The sequence below is a fragment of the Fukomys damarensis genome, unplaced genomic scaffold (genome assembly GCF_012274545.1).
Source record: "Fukomys damarensis isolate Sample0158 unplaced genomic scaffold, DMR_v1.0_HiC HiC_scaffold_39, whole genome shotgun sequence".
Classification (NCBI taxonomy): domain Eukaryota; kingdom Metazoa; phylum Chordata; class Mammalia; order Rodentia; family Bathyergidae; genus Fukomys; species Fukomys damarensis.
In genome coordinates this window covers 106,681,839-106,686,705 of record NW_022900951.1, presented here as the reverse complement: position 1 = coordinate 106,686,705, position 4,867 = coordinate 106,681,839, and the positions used below count along the sequence as shown (strand labels likewise).

At 41.9% G+C, this 4,867-nt stretch overlaps 1 long non-coding RNA gene across 2 annotated transcripts in view; it reads right to left on the bottom strand.

Moving 5' to 3' along the window:
* Positions 1-4,867, bottom strand: part of LOC117284733 — an 88,134-nt gene that overhangs the window by 30,879 nt on the left and 52,388 nt on the right. The window contains exon 3 of one of the 2 annotated variants that reach the window (XR_004515808.1): positions 2,133-2,178. The exons of the other annotated variant lie outside the window; for it this stretch is intronic. This is a non-coding gene — a long non-coding RNA (uncharacterized LOC117284733). The remainder of the gene's footprint in view (positions 1-2,132; positions 2,179-4,867) is intronic. 2 annotated transcript variants of the gene reach the window in all.

The window sequence follows — 4,867 nt, the reverse complement described above, 5'->3', positions numbered from 1 at the left end:
ATAAATAAATAAATAAATAAATAAATAAATAAGATTTTTGTAAATTACAGCTTAATACGAGGATCTTTAAAGCATCGGTACTATGCTATGGAGGGATAAGCACTTGAGCAGCTATCAAGGACTTGGACTCTAGCCCCAGCTTTGGGTTGTCAATCTTCTGCTTGTCTCTGAACAAATAAGTTAACATCTTTAAGACTCAATTCTCTTAAGTTCAAAATGAGTGGCTTACACTTATGATCTCTAAATGTCCTCCAAACTCTGATATGCCATGATCTTTTTCAATTAGAGAAAAGTCAGCTAAAAAATCAAATAAAAATTCAACACATGGTGGGTGGCAGAGGAACATAACACTGAGTTTAGCATCTTCTTCAGCCTTGAATGCCACCAGGAGGGTGACACAGGGAAAAGAGACACAAGCATGAGAAAAGAATGAGGCAGAAGGCAGGCAATGATTGCCAACAATGACCTTTGTGTCAACATCACCGAGCCACAGAGAATGATAGAGAAGGTAAAGTAAGGGTTGCCAGAACTGGGCCTGGGCCTCGAAGAGAGAAAGGCAGGGACTTCTATGGAGCAGTGTGTGGGCTGTTGTCTGTGGCAACAATTAGGCCAGGTACACTGGAAACAACTGACAACTCAACTGCATTAACTCAGGGTGGCCTTATATGAGGCATCCTTAAATCTTGGCCTCTGCATCCAGGGAGTGTTGATTCCTCCTCTTACACTTTATGGATTTAATTTTTTAAAAAGCAAATGGGAAGAGGACAGTTAATTGTTATGCAACTACCCAGGTTCTGTTTTGAGCTACTTACGTACATTAACTAATTAAAACAGAACAAAACCATAAAAAAGTCTGTGTTATCAGTATTAAAACAATAACAAGTAGGTGCTCACTCTGAGCCTCCCTTCCATAAGTGTAATTTATTATTCCAAACAATATTGTAAAGGGCCCAATACCATAAGCACACCAATTCCCATTTACCGACAAAAAACAAAGCTTAGGCTCAGAGAGATGAGATGATTTCCCCATGTTCACACAGCTAGGAAGTGGCAGAACTGGATGATCTGAGCCTGGGCTTTTTACACTCTGCCATGATAACTCCCCAATTACAGATGAAGAGAGAGAGAGGGGTGGGAAGAGAGTGAGACATCCACGGATGCAATTCTATTAACAGAGGGAAGAAACCATGAGGAAAGAGATCAAAAGAAGGAAAAGAGATGCTACATATGGATAGAGAATAAAAATGAGTCTCTAAAGAAATTACTTATGGATCATTTTTCTCAATTGCATTCTAAGTGACCTGAGGATTAAATGAACTGTTGGAAGGAGGAGAGAGCCTGAGAAGAACTAGCCATGAGAGGCAGCCAATTAACAAGAAATACACCAATAAGAATGTCTGTGTGTCTGTGTGCATGCATGTTTGATGAGAAAAATCACAGCAAAATCAGCAGCATGCTAAAGTGCTTTCCCTTTGGAGAAAGGGAAGTTTGGACAGTTTTGCCACTAAAAGGCAAAAGCAAAAGCATCCCAAGGAGATTGCTATTATGAGCACTTATTATCTCATGGAAATGCCCTTCGATCAGGATGCATAATCACCATATTGCATCCAATTACAAGTTGAAGATGAAAGATGATTGCTACTGTCATGTTTGTATCTAATCAGAAGTTGGGAGACAATTATGGTAATGATGCCAGGTGCTTGTGGGGCAGAGCTCATGGTAGGAGAAGAGGGCAAACTTTGCTTAAGGACTCATTCATCCCTGCTCTACAGGAGACAAGCAGAAGTGTCCTGGTGCTCTAAAGCCACGCCAATTCAAGGACACAAAAGCATGCTAAGGGATCTCAGACCACGGAGTGTTTTTGAGTTCTTTGGGCAACACAGGATAGACAAGGGCACATTGGCCTGGGGAGATGGTGGGTTCCAGTAATGCATGGTTTTCAAATTCTGACTGGGACCTTGGGGTTTTAATCACCTATGGTGCTCATAGTTCCTGAACCTCCTTGCAATCTCCCTGAATTGAATCTCTAAGGATGGAGGCCCAAGAGATTATATTTTCACAGGAATCCAAGTGCTGACTCTTCTGAGGTGTCCATCGAGAAATTACTCAAAAAGAAATGAGATGCTACATACCTCAGCTAATATCCAACGTAGACTGCTGGGTGCTAGCATTGACGCACTGAAAAAAATATATATTGTCAGCAATAGTAATATTAATAAGTTTGGGGTGACAAAACACAAAAGTCCCATATAGTCTGGTCTTGAGCTTTGAAGACTTTGAACAGCATATTGTTAGGACCCTCTCATTGTTAGCTTACAATCTTAATTACGAAATCTTAAAATTTACATAGGAAATGTTTTTTTTTACTTATCTTCTGTCCTCACATTTATGTTTTCCTTTTCAAAACCCCTTTAACCAGGACAAATGGACTGAATCAACCCTCAAACACACACATGCACATTCAATTCATTACATATTTGCTTTAAGTCATCGTAAGACAAAATAATAATTTATTTCATGCTTACTGTTACTTTCTGAGTGCAATGCACTCAGTGGTCAGCCTATTGAACGCCCACAACCGTCCTCAGAGGCGAGTGCCATTATTATCTCCATTTTACCTCAGAGAAACTAAGGTTCTGAAATGTTAAGTAATTCAAAGTCACACAGGGGGTCAGGGTATGAATCAGCATAATAATAAGCTCCTGTATTGCCTTCTGAAAGAAGGAAAACAGTAATATAGTAAATAACAAACAAAAGAATATCCACAAGCCCTTTTAAATTTGGCTTCAGAATGTGCTAGGTGATTGTTGGCAACAGGACAGTTTCCTTAATTAAGTTTGTTTAGGCCAGCATTAAAATTACCCTGCTGGCACTGAACCCTTGTCATCTGGGGGCACTAGGGAAGAAGAGCTGACCTTGTTGAAAAGGAACCAATGAACAATCCAAATTTGACAATATTGTAAAGGAGGAAAAGGGAGAGAGGTTCAAGTGAAGCGGAAAGTCTGAGCGGTCCGTAGAGCTGCTCGGTGTTCACATCGTGAATAGAAGCACTTGTTTTCACATTGAAATCTACTTCTTCTAGCCAATTTATCGCTTTCATCTTTGTGCTCCCCAGACTTCCTCTTTATAGTAGTATCCATGTCATCTAATGACAAGATGCGATAACTAATGTGAGGTTGCTCCTGACCCCTAATATTCCCACACGGAAACTCTATTAGATTCCACATTGACAGCTCCTTCTGACTCCAATCTACGAGTTTCTCACTAACCAAAGAGTATAAGGTCCCTCAAGAGCAAAGCAATTTATTTAAATAACATAGTAAGTAGATGGGAAAGTGCGTTACACTTAGAAAGTCAACATTTTCCTGCAGGAGGAAAAAGGCCCAGTGTGGCCACTCCTGCTGCAGTGTGATACCTGCCGCACATCCCTCTCTCCCCCACTTCAGTCCTTCTACTGGGTCATTTCCCAGGTCATTTAAGTGGAACCAGCTAAATTAGTTTCTAAAAGATATATTTACAAAAAAGACGGGAGCCCTTCTATGGGGAAAACCCATACTCTGGCTTACTATGCTCAATATCCGGGGAGCCTCCCTCAGGAGCTACCAGAACGGCCAGACACAGAGAAGCTGACATGCTAGTGGCCAGATGGAGGCAAAAAAGCAAAAGGTTTAAGCTTCCACACCTTACACAGCTGTCTGGACACTTTTGTATTCCCAAAGACAGAGGGATCCGGCCTACTGTCTGGTAAGATCTTCTGGGACTCCGCCTTAGAGAAGGTGAATCATGTTTACATCTTCCCCTTGCAATGGCTGGGAACCCTTGGCTGAAGACTGTGATAGGTGTGAATGTGGAAATGCAAAATGTACTCAAGTAGACCTTTCGCTGCCATCCATTCCTTTCGAGTGATGGCAGTTTAATTGGTTGTGTAATGAGGCTGTCTAGGTGCCCAGTGGAGCCTGTTGTCGGGGGAGAACGGTTTATACTTGTTTAAAGCCCACCAGAAATGGTGTCAGCTTGCTGCGAGAAGGGCTGAGCTGCTGCCACTGTCAGGTTGTCTCTGACTGAAGCTGAAGAGAACTGGTAGGGCCATAAATCTTACGGAAGAACCCTGGGCTATGGGCGAGCTTCAAGGTGTTGCGAGCATTCTGCTGAGACAGACCACCTGTAGGCCCGAACAGATTTCTACTCTTTCTTTTTCTTGTGGTTCATTCCTTTCATCTCTCTTCCTTTAGTCCCATCCCCCCTAAAGAAGAATAAAAAACTTTCCTTTCCAAGGAAAACCCACGGAGTCCCATTGTGGTGTCCTCCATGAACTCTATGAATCAGCTGCTCTCGCCCTCATTTCCAACGTTTCCCTCTCCATGGGCCCCTTCCTCTCGACCTTCCAAGATGCTCAAGACTCCATAAGCTTTGCCTTCAGGCTTATGAGCCCTCAAGTTCCTGATGCTTTCTGACCTTCCTTCCATACCTTCATTTCCCCCTTTAAGATTTTGAAATCCAACTTCTAACCCTTGATTGTACCAGAAGTATTCTCTAGGGAGGTTTTGAATGCTTCTGGTCACCAAAGAGAGTGATCTATTTTCTTCATGTTCATTCTCCATGCTCCCTCTTCAACTACTGTTTAAAAACAAACAAACACTATCTGCCAGTTCTGTCATCAGAGCCATCTTAGGAAATACACCTCTTTCATTGTCCTAATGATCTATAATCTTCTGTGGCTCCCTAACACCTGCTAATCAATGGACAATATCTTCAGCCTGGCATTCTAGGCCATGATTCTCTGTTCCAGCCAATTTCTCAACTTCTCCTTGATATACTTGACATATACACACACACACACACACACATATATACATATACATACATA